This window comes from Numida meleagris, chromosome 4 (assembly GCF_002078875.1).
Source record: "Numida meleagris isolate 19003 breed g44 Domestic line chromosome 4, NumMel1.0, whole genome shotgun sequence".
Classification (NCBI taxonomy): domain Eukaryota; kingdom Metazoa; phylum Chordata; class Aves; order Galliformes; family Numididae; genus Numida; species Numida meleagris.
This window is the reverse complement of record NC_034412.1, coordinates 2,756,928-2,769,291: the sequence shown is the minus strand read 5'-3', so window position 1 is coordinate 2,769,291 and position 12,364 is coordinate 2,756,928. Positions and strand designations below refer to the sequence as shown.

At 41.0% G+C, this 12,364-nt stretch overlaps 1 long non-coding RNA gene across 1 annotated transcript in view; it reads right to left on the bottom strand.

Moving 5' to 3' along the window:
• Positions 1-12,364, bottom strand: part of LOC110398236 — a 109,761-nt gene that overhangs the window by 53,841 nt on the left and 43,556 nt on the right. The gene's annotated exons all lie outside the window — the stretch shown is intronic.

Here is a 12,364-nt window from a genome sequence, read left to right as displayed (position 1 = left end):
CCTACTGCAAGAACACCAGGATCCCCTCAGCAGTGCTGCAATCAGTGTTTCTTTTCAGTGGTCTCTCAAGCGAAATTACAGCATCAGTTTGTTCTTCCTGAGCTGACAACACTGAATTCCACAACCGGCAGGGTTACATTCATGCCGGTGAAGCAACGCTTCTCTCATTAGTGCTATTTGTTTCAAGTGACTCATCCTATTCATCTTTCCCATCTGTTGGAGGGTTTCTCTGAATGGAGGAACAACTGAGGACGCCGCAGAGCCGGAGCAGCGGGAGCTTTGCTGCATGGCGGGCTGCAGGGATTGCACGTGGGCGCTCTGAAAGGAGCAAGAGCCATTGCAAGGCACTGCAGCGAGCGTAATGCCTGCCTGCCACGAGCCTGAGGAAGCAGCAAGCAGCTCGGCATCACAGGTGAAGCTCTAGCATGTTGCGCAAGGAAACAAGGGTATTCTTCCACCATCCCTTTGCCTACTACTCTGGGAAAACAGGCAGCATCCGCAGGGCACCACTCCCTGCGCAAACTCATCATTCAGTCAAAAAAAAAAAGCTTTTAAAACCAAATATATCTTCCATTTAAAGTCCACATTCGTCACCAGATAGCTGAAAAAAATATATTCCTACAATCAATTCCTCTGTTACGCCTCCTCTAAAGGAAAATAGTTCCCCAATGCCTATTTGCTCCCGCAGCCATAAAGCCTCAAACGTTCTTTGCGTTTCTTTACAAATTTGTGCCCCCAAACAGCATTCTGAGTGCCTGCTTCTGCCTTTTTAACTCATCCTGAAGTCACTAACAACTCCTATACAAACCCTATGACTTATTCCACAGACATTTAATGGCAGCAGGGCAGCAGTCGTACAAAATTAAAAGATTAAGGAAGAAATTATGACGTAACCTTTTAACGAACAGAATAAGAACTACTGATCTTGTGTGTGTGTGTGTGTGCTTAAGTAAATGCTTGTTTTCAATTGGAAGATAAGCCTTCTTGAGGTCATTGCATCACAATAGCCATTTCCAATGGCAAAATATTTCCATTCCCAGAGCTTCCCTGGGTGCTACTGGAGCTTAAGAAAAAAGATTTGCTTACTTTGTGGAGAATTAAATGCACTTCACTGCTGGTTTTTTTTAGTCAAAAATAGCTACAGTGCTAAACTAGTAATGAGTAGCATATCAACTGAATTTAATTTAATGCATTCACCTCACTTTTCTTTAGTAGCTCAATACGCACCGCGTAGAGAAGGAAAAGTTTTGCTGCTGGTAAGGTAACGTTTTGCTCTCCTCAGTTCAGTGTTCTCGGGTTGCTTTTTCGGAGGCCTGGGTTTGTTCTGTTTCAAGCCTTTCCCTGTAACCTGCAGCACTGCTAAGCCTGCATGGATTTGCCAGCTTCAGTTGGAGCGCTCCTCTCTTTAAGTTTAGGGATGCGCCTCAGCGTTCCTTTGAACTGGAGCCTCATTATATTTTAGGTTTGACAAACATTCCTTTTTTTCTCTCTTTAGAAACCCGCTAAAAAGATTGCCCGAGGACGTCTCAGTACTGCCTGAACCTTTTATTGAGACTAAGTCACTGAAGATCTTTAAGGGGCTTGCTAGAAGTCATTTCTTGTGAGTACTGAGTAGTTCCCTGGATGAACATAGTGATTTCTGTGGTGTTTACCCAAACAGAAGAAATTTGATTGTTTTTCTCTACTGATTTGAGATAGTTAGCACTGATTTTGCTTTTCTTCTTAACTTCAGGTAGCTTTAAGCCAGCATTGATACCACGCCGTGAGGTGCTCTAGAAGGCTCTGGAAGATGCTGGAAGGCCCAGGTGTAAAACAAGAAGCCCAGTTTAACCACGTCCGGTTGGAAAGGTAAGGGTAGTGCATAACTTCCAACAAGCATAGGGATCAGTGGGAATGGAAAATAGTATCTGAAATGTTCTGAAGAAACGGCAGAACGGGTTTTAATAAATAGCATCAATTAGTCATCACAGCAAGAAGAGGAGGAGCTTCCTCAGGTAAGAACAGGACTAACATTGCTGAATACCTCCAATAAGGAAAACAAGTTCCAAAGTTTTGTTTTGGATTTATGAATGGCACGAAATACAGTAAGATGAACACAAACAAAACCTTTTCCTGCATGTTATGACAGGCCCACTTCAAAATCATCCATATTCCCCCCATCGTAAAGAAGACTAGAGACATCCATCACGCTACAAGACGCACACGGGTGATCCTAGTTATCAACACCGGGTGCTGTGAGCTTGTGAGTGAATGGCAGTAAATACGAGCAAGACCAATTTTATTTAAAATAAGCATTAAAATCTTGCACTGAGTTCAAATTTCATTCGGTAGGATTCAACGAGAGATGAGGCAAAGAAAAAAAAATCGAGATACTTTTTTGTATTATTATTTGCTCTTGAATAACTCGTGAGAGAATTAAAACCTACCGTGCTGTTTAGAGCATCACAAAGCTAAGCACGCTGTCTGTGTGCCTGGTGACCTGCCCATCTCCAAATGCATCCCTGTTGACACTGCTTCGTCATCGCACTGAAGATGATTTACACATTACGTGATATTATGACTATACCCCTGGTCTGAAGTAACTGCTACAGGCACAGGTGAATGCACCAATCTTCAATCAGGGTGCTGGCAGCGACCTCAATCCTGCTAAAGCTCCAGTCATTTCTGGGAAACTAAGAGAATTCAGCCACGGTTTCTGTGCTCAAGGTACGACCTCTCCATCCCAATTGAATCATTCAAATTGCTTCTGAAATAACAGCTGAGAATGCTGTGTGTGGAGGTCGGAGTAAATGGGATTTACTCATTCGGTAGGAAAACCCGCTTTTCCAGCTTTACAAATTTAGCCAAAGACATTGAGTTCATTTGGCTAAAAGGACTGAAAAAATAATATCTGAAGTCAGACACTGGCCTCCTTTGGATAGGAATTTCATTTAGGTGAGGGTTTGAAATAGCAAGGTCAAACTAAAAACAGGCAAAAGCTCTACATACACAATCTTTAAAGTCAATAGACAATCTGGATGAGAGGGCAACCTACCTAAAATGCTACTGAAATGAGATTTTTTTTTTTTTTACTTTTTAAATTTGCCTTAGCTCTATCCAATTATGCTGAAGAAAAATACAGATCAAAGGCTTATATAAACCAGAGACATCATAAAACAATATCCAGTCGAGCAGGCAAGAGCACATATCTGCAGCTTATTGGAACTCAGAACGAGAAGATCTAAACTGAATAACCAATAAAATGTTCTTGGTTTATTTAACTCACAAGATGAGGTTGTTAATGCCAGACCACTGCACAATTTATTTTGTGCACATGACATCAGCGTTGGAAATATGAGCTGAGGTCAAAAACCAATACACATTCTGGATGATATTTAAAACAACATTTGATATTGACTGAAGTACATTATACACCAAGCAACACGCACAAAAAAAGAAATACAGTTTAATATTTCTTCTCTCTGGTACTCATCTGCACTATTTCTTATACGTGCTCAAAATATATCATCCTGCGGTTTTGTTTGTAATAGGAAGCAAACGGAGGAGAATTTGGATTGTATTTCTAATTCCGTAATTCAGCAATCCAATCTGCTCCACACCTCCTTACTCATCTGCACAGTAGAACTGAAGGGCAAAAGCATCAGCTGATGTTGAATCCGTATTCATGTAGAGCAAGAAACCCGCACGCCACGTGGCATTGCTAAGCTGGCTGCATGTTGGGCACGCTCAGCAAGCAGTAAGGGAAAAACGTGCACGCATGGAACGAAAGATCCTGAATAAGTGATGCAGCTTTAAAGCTGTACATTTTAGCTACAATCACATTCCTTCCCCTAAAGAGAAATGAAAGCATGTTGCAAATTAAGAAATTCAGAGGTATTCTTTGTTTTTGTCACTAGTATGACATAGATGGAGATAACAGGAGGCGCTGATGGGCTTTGAACTCTGGAAAATACTGTTTCCTTCCTATGAATCATGACTTTTATTTGTACTGTCATAATACCTTCAAGTCCAAGGCCCTCGTGCTACACCTGTACGACATGATACTGCTGCATATAATTTGTCAGCTAAAAGAATGTGCACTCAGCTATTGCATATGCATACAGTCATTAACAGCAACGGTCACCTTTATGGATCAAGACAAAGCCAAATAACAGGACCAAATGATTTCAACCACAGATTATTATTAAATTGCAATAACTATGGAAAAGCATGGAAATGAAAGAAGACATTCAAAATTAGAAACTGAAGAAATAGAGATGTTTGAAATCCCTCATACATCATTATACCTCCACGAAAGTCAAAGGAAAAGTCCTGAAAGGTGACCCAGCACTGCTCTGAGCATCCACTTGGAACAAAGTGATTGCTGAAATCTATCGCCGTAATTAATACATGGACTTCCTAATGCTCTCATGCCTGGTGTTATAACTCATCCCATCCCCAAGGGACCATGCGGAGTGTCATGCCATCAGAGTGGGCAGGTCTGATGGAAGCAGGTTAAACTGAACACTGTGGCACACATTCCGGAGGCCTGGCAGGCGCATCCTTATGCCAATGCACTTGTGCAGTCACTCCTGCCAAGAGAATGCATCAAACGCCTCGAACCAGAAAATCTGACCTCTGTGGGAGGAAAAAAGGGCTCCTGCATTTCCCAAGCCATTTAATAATGGTTCCAAAGGTCTGATTTAAACGTGAAGATACACTGTCTTCTCGTTCAGTACACCTTGCTTACACTTTAAGAGAATGAAAGGTAACCTAGTAGAGTAGGTGTTTTCCTTCTTTAACATAACTAATGCTATACTTACAGTAGAAAAACATTCATGCATCACTTGATCAACAATGAAGTGAGAGCACTGACACCCACCTGAAGCATTTTCCCCAGGCTTCAGAGTCCCTCCCGCCCTGCCATAAGCCATTTACTCAGATTTCTTTAATTCAGTGCTTCAGTAAACACTGTGAAATCTAGGTCTTCCATTATCCACAGTAACCTGCTCAGAGCTACGGTTCACACATCTTCTGTGTTTGCGGTTGGACTTCATGATCTTGATGGTCTGTTTCAACCTGAGCAATTCCATGTTTCCATTCTATGTTTTAGCAGCTACCAAATGTGAGGAGGCCAACTCAGCTGTGACGTCTCCCACAGAACCGCATCCCAGAGACTCGCTCATGAAGCCATCTACTCCATAAAGAAGAAACACTTGAGTACACTGCAGAGGGGTCTGAGACACCGTGGGAGTGCGTAGCCTCCCACAGTCTATACAGGTAAGATTATGAATGTTCACGCGTGCTTCTGTTCGCTGGGCCAGAAAAGTGAAGGCAGATAAAGCAAAGGAGGTGCTCCTGAGCAGGAAGGATGATGCCCTCATCTGGTTTTCTCATGCATTTCCTTATGCTAGCGGAGCGAAAGCCTCGCAACTTTTCAGCACTAGGGCACTCGGGGAAGTTTTGCACATTGCAATTTGTTACCATGACGCTGACTTTTAAATCACTCGGTGCCTCCAATTAATTCGCTGTCTCGGAGATGAAACTTGAAAAAAGAGTGAGAGTGGAAGGAGAAGGATTGGCAGTTGTATTATTATTTTCTATAAACATGCAAATAGTAAGACACCCTAACGAAGTCAAGGAGTTCCGCTGTAGGAACTTCAAAGGAGAGTGAATCCCCATACAGAGAGATTACAACAGCTTTGATGTTCCCGAAACAATCTATTTTTCCTACAAGTTTAAAAGAATACGTTTCAGCGAATAGGGAACCTTTGACAAATAGCAATCCTCAAACATTTTTGATGCTATCTGTATGTGTTATGTAAATTATACGTTATTGATGTAGTTGCCAAAACACAACTATTATTGTTGGTGCCAGATAAGCAAAAACAATATTTATAATAGAAACACACGTAGAGATTGAACTGATAAATATTCCAGTTGATGGGTACAAGTTATCGTTCACGACCACCGACCTCTGATTATCACATCGGTTCCAATTGGGAACAGCCTAAGAGTTACGTGAAGAAAATGCTACTGGAAATGTACGACTACAAAGTGGAGCATCACACAATGAACAGCTCTGCATGATTTACTTAGATTTTCCACCCAGCTGTCACTCAGAATATGCTGCTATTCAATGAGAACAACTTGTAGAAGTAAACCCTACGTCCCCTGCCTGCTTCGATGGATTATTTTCCTTTATCGGGTCGTTCTTCTGTGAGCTTCCAGAACTGCACTGAACACACCAGGTGTCACCAAACAAAGTCATTTGTAAGCACAGCCATTTTATAATGACCATCAGACTGCCGTGTTCGAGGGTGAAAAAAACTAGGTACGTAGCTCAGAAATCAGCAGAAAGTTTGAAAACACAGCAATTGTGCCGACAGCACTGACGGCTGACTCCCATATCGTGTCTAATTATTTTAAATGAATATTACAAAAAATATTCAAAGCTGACACATGGAAACATTGCAAGAAAGGAGAATGAGGAGCAGACAAGATTAACACATTTTTTTCAGCTGCTTTATACCAGAGCTATTAATCTATTTTTTATGGAATACAGTCAAACTCAACAGCTGTATCTTACACAAATGAAATTCCTATAAAGTGCCACTAGTAAAGCATTAGTCTAACAAGACATGACCCGACTTGGAGTTTTTTCTCCATTTTTTTTTTCTTTTATTCATCTACAACATTATTGAACAACAAGTTCCTGTAATGCTGTCACATCCATTCCAACTCAAGGAAATTCCACTGCTCTTTTTTACAGGTTTGCTGGGCTGACCCACGTCCACGGACAGCAGACTAGCAAAGCTCTGTGTGCACTCCAGTAACAATGCCCTGATCTTCCGGCATGAGGACGCACAAGCTCTCCCCTCTCCTTCTGAAACCAACGCAAGGCAGAGAGGAATTCAAAGACAGTGAATTTCAGAAGAGAAGCCGCAGAGGACAAATATCCACATCCTCAATGGTAATATTTAAATTAGGAGTAATTCTTTCCTAGACTTCATCTTCAGGGCGAGGTTACTAAGAGGATCTATCTAACAAGGTAAGAGCTTGCAGCTGGCCCACACTGCCCCAGTCTGATGTTTCTGATCATTCTCTCATTAAGATACCATTTATTATTATTTATTCTGCCTGGATGCCTGAATTGTAGTTATTTAACTCTCATTTTTTTTTAATATAAAATATATACACATCTGCCTTTTATTCACGCCATTAAGAAGGAGTTAACTTTCTGTTGATTTGCCTAAAAGCTAAAACTGGTTATTCATCTGACAATGCTGTGAACGCTGCGTGACAACTGCAGCCTCTCTCATTGATTTGCTCTAAGATGCTTTGCAGAAGTTCTTCCTCTTCCAATAAAATAAGTACAGGCCATTAATTATCTTTTCAAAACAAACCCCACAGAAACATTGAATTTCCTCGTACAAGTTTGCATTCTTTGAATGAAGTTACAGTATCCATTTTCCAATTTTACAGTCTGCTGCATCCCACCGAATATAATTTGTGGGACTTCAACAAACCAAGTCATGTACACACCCAGCTTTCCTCCTTCCACTAATGCACTAGAGCTTAAACCAAGTACTTTGACATCTTAAGGTTTCCAAACATTAAACTTTAAAACAGGTGCTACTGCTACCTTACAGCAAAAACCTATACGTGTGATTCTTTCACTATCACTTCTTAAATCCCATGATACCCCACAGCTCCCAAAGAAGTTTAAGTCTACTTAATCCTTCAGTTATTTTTAACTCCTGCTGAAATCCAGCCTCTCACAATATTAAATCATGCATTTTCCTCCTGCCCTGTTACAAACTGTCATATTTTTCAGTAGGAATTGCATTTGACAAAGAAGGTTAATTTCAAGCTTTGTACTGGAAATACACACGTTGCCTTTGAAAGAAAAATTCTGTTATCACTCTACGCTAATTTGAGATCACAGATCTGATGAGTAAATCAGAGTGGGTATTTTGCACTCTACCTACAAAATCTGTACTACCACAGCAAATCCTTTCTGCACCCTCTTCCATCTACTGTCCTCCAAGGACCACGTGAGAAAAGTCAGGACCAAGAATATTCCTTGGAATGTTCCTACTGGGCTTCTCTCACATTTGCAGAATACAGAGTCCCCATCTTTCTTTGGACTTACTTCAAAATACCACCACATTTGGCCAGATGCAGGCATTGAAATGTTTAGATGTCGTACTGAGGGACGTGGTTTAGTGGGAAATACTGGTGATAGGTGGACGGTTGGAACGGGTGATCTTGGAGGTCTTTTCCAACCTTGGTGATTCTATCACTCTATGATTTTAATATTTTGGGGTCTTTTTTTTTAGATTCTCTTTCCTAACCTGATCTCATTTCTGTTTCAAATACTGCTGCTCATCTTTGGAAATCCAGATTCTGTTACGCTTTTGAATGCTTGTCTTTCTGCAGACAGACAAAATGGCTTTGGCTTTTCCAAGCAATGTCTGCTTTCTCTAAGAAATGTCACTGTCTATTTTTAAAGGCCTCCCTGTTTCCTTCGCTGATTTGTTATGTATTTACAACACAAACTCTTTGCTTATATATTGTAGCTTTATGTTTCCTACCATCTGGCCTAGTAGTCATTCTCCACTCATGCCACATTTCTACTCCTCTTCTGTACCTGAGTGATATGTTTGGATTGAAAAACTGCCATAAAATCTGTCCGTTGTGGAAAAACAAACAGAAGCAGTGAAAGAGGAAAAGCCTGAGAAGGCTTTCTTGTTTTTTTCTTTTCTCTTTTTTCTTTTTTAAAGTAAATCATCGCATGCACTTTATTACAAGTTGAACTTGATTTCTTTCTGATAACGACAGAAGAGCATTAGATATTCAATCATGCACCTCTCAATATTAAATATGTTTTTAACAGAGGCCTCGTTATGTCATCCTGCTGCCAACTCCTGCACTAAAACACCCTGCCATCCTTGAGGACTTTTCATTTGCCACCCAACTGCCACCCTGTGCCTCTACAGGACAGGTAGGACAAGGTGCCAAACAGCAAGTTAACCAAGTTCAGCAAAGCGATCTTTCTTAAAGATGCCCCATGGTAGGTCTCAGACAGAAGCATGGAAGGGTTGGCTTCGGAATGTTGGCTCAGTGACCACAACGTGGTAAGATTTTGTTGGTTATTGTAGGGCGTTTCTTTGTAGACACTGACTTGAAACCAGGTCATGCGTTTTCCTGAAGGGGTTATACGCTGACAGAAATTTTATGGCTCAAACCCCAGATTTAAGTTTGATTATGTAAGTTATTAGATTAATGTTCATTTGTCGTACATCTGAATGACAGCAATGGGAAAATAGTATTAAACACACATTTCCTTGTGGAAACCCACTACAAAACAGCTATTCAAACAGAGTGGGAAGATGATTACACCTCAGATTACGTTTTTAGATTGCTTGGCGTTCTCTAACAAGAAATTCTCCTCTTCAAACAGCCTTTGTCTACCTCTCTCTCAAGCAAACAGCAAAAAAAGGCAGAGCAAAACAGAGCAACCAGATTGCAGCTCAGAAATAACACCAACTCATTTCACTTATTATGTTTCCTTCCTGCTATCGTTTCAACAGTCTTGCTCAACACTCAGTCCCATCTCTCCTTGTGAACGTTCTTAAATTACCCTGCCATGATTCTATTTGAGACAGTAGGCCTCTGTTTCACAGTAGTTTTGAATGGTCAGAGATGAACTGTAATTAACATCACGCTGAATTTGGATACAATTTGCTTGCATTGCTTAAAAGAAAAAAGGAGGAGACTTGCAAAACCACAAAGCTTATAACATTGAACTACGGCTTCTGCACGTAGTGTGAATTGTTCTTAGACCAAAGAGGTCAGCAACAAGATGCCCGATAACATGGGCGTTGCTGGAAATTACATTAAAGAGCACGAAGTGAATGCCATTTGATTTCATAAATGCTGGTATTTTCAAAACTTTTTTGTACTCCAAACAAAAACCAAACACTAGAGCCTGACCTTGCAAAAGGTTTTTCCTCTTTCCAGCTTTCCTCCCTAGAGAAGTTTATCAGCCAGCCACCAACTCTGAAAAGCCCTCCATGAGTGCCTGACTTCAGCAGACGAAGTTCCCTTCAGTCAGGACACCCATGCGTGCGACTCTGAATGCCCCACTCCTGCCCCAGAAAAACTTTCATCTACGAAGACCCAGCACCACGTACGGCACTGTAAGGAGACCTGGGGTTGGGGAGACCAGGGGAGCTGCAGCTCACTCCTGGAAGAGATCCTGAGGGGCTCTCAGGCCACGTGTGTTGGTGGTGGCCCTGCCTACCAGCCTGGCGACCCAGTCCTTCAGCCCAGCTGGAGCAGCATCCTGACCTTTCCTGCGCAAAAGCTAAAAAATGACAGCTCAAGAAAAGTCTTCTCAAGGTTCCTTACACCGGGCCATCAGAACACAGAAGAATTTTGTCACTGTGCACAGTGTTTTTAAACCCATATTCCATAAGGGCTACAAACGGGGAAAAAAAAACGTTTTTGACACATACCTTTCAAGTGTAACCTTTAGCTTCAGTAGTTTGTTCGAGAACTGTCCTGGTGGTTTTAATTAGCTAATGCTTCTCTAAGAGCTGCAGTCCTCAAAAGTTTCATGAAATGGTTCTGTTTTAATTTCTCTAGTTCTAATGTTTCACACAATCTCCCATCCAACATCCCAACTGTACTTAGCATGGCTAATTACCATGTTTGTTAGGAAAATACAGTAAGGAAAGAAGGGTTTCAATGTGACTAAAGACTCGTGCGTCCCGCAGAAGGGGAAGGGGAAGTGATTCATACAAAGATAGCAGGCTTCCTAAACAAAGTAGGTGATTTCCAACATCCCATGTGCTTAAGAAACTTACGTAAAAATATGCTCACAAAAAAAAGGTAAAAAAAGGGAGCGCACGAAGAGCTGTTAGAAGACTGTAATTTAAAACAATTGTCTTGAAAGCGAAGAAAAATACACCTTACAATCTGCAAACCACATCAGCAATATTATTTCCCGACAGAGACTATAAAGTCCAAAATCTATTAAAAAAGCTCTTCACAACTTTGAGATTTGATAATAAATTCCAGTGATGCGAAATCCCCTTTTAATAGGCTTTGGATGTTAGCAGCAATATTTCCCTACAGTAAGCAAGACTCTAAGCTGATTTTACAGATCTCAGAGCATTTTAGAACGAGGCAGCCCGGCACAACTCTCTGCCCCGGATCTATGCAAGTGCTGAACAGTTAACTCTCTGAATGTGTCTTTCATCAGTAAATATTAGTTCTTGCCACAGATTGCTTAAGCAAAAAAATAGTTATTCGCCTTCTTTGCATTTGTAACACATGAAGTATCCCAGAGAGTAAGAACATATCTACCTGGGTACACTCTGCTAGATGAGAAAGAAAAATCAGAAATGAGAAAGTTTAGCCAGTGATGCCTCAGTATCATAGACATCCTACCACGGTACTCATCGAGTACAAATATTCAGTTGCACAATTCTGAACTTGTGTTTCTCTTAGAATATTAAGCAAATTAAAAACGTGACCTTGGGAAGAAAGCTCACACAGGAAACAACTTCAGGGAACGCAAATAAACTCATCATGCCGGCTCAGATTCAGCTCTAAGCTATGACTCTTGGGCAACGCCTGTTAGCATGTTAGCTATAATAAAGGTTCGTGATTGTATCGATCCTTTAAGCATTCATGTCTAATACACTGGGAGAAACGCATCCAAAGAATTTCACGTCCGTTTACATTTAATGGGTATAGTACATATCTGGTATGTATTACTGGAACTATGGTATATGGGGCATATGAATGTATGCACAATTATGCATAGCGCACGCAACCAGGGGGAAAAGGAGGGGCCTGGAAGAAACGTACTTAGTAGGAGGGCTATATTATTAAAAAAAAATAAAAGTGTTATTCCCACAGTTAAGAACAGCTATGGCTTTTCTAGTCATAATCCTCGGAGCGTGACCAAGCAGGAATATATGAATTATTTTGTGTTTTTCCTTGGGTTTTGTTTCATGTTAGGGTCCTCGGCTGTGGGGTCTAATCCCTCTGTGTATTATGGGGTGGTAGATGTGGTATCGGCGTCTATAACTGGGTGTGGGTGACTGATTGGTTGGGGGGGGTCTCTTTTGTGTCTTTGATGCTATTTATGGTCTGGGGGGTATGTGGGTGGGCTTTGTTTACTCAGTGATATGAGGACTTACGGCTATAGCACGCTTTTAACTTTTTTAAAATAAATCTTCCATAGGAGAGATGCAATCCTTAGTAGGTTGCAAAGAGAGGTTACTGATGAGATGCAAAAACAAGTTGTATTTCATTAAAATCTCTTTTTATCTTAATTGTGTTTTAGTGTTCTTAGGAAAAAAAAAAA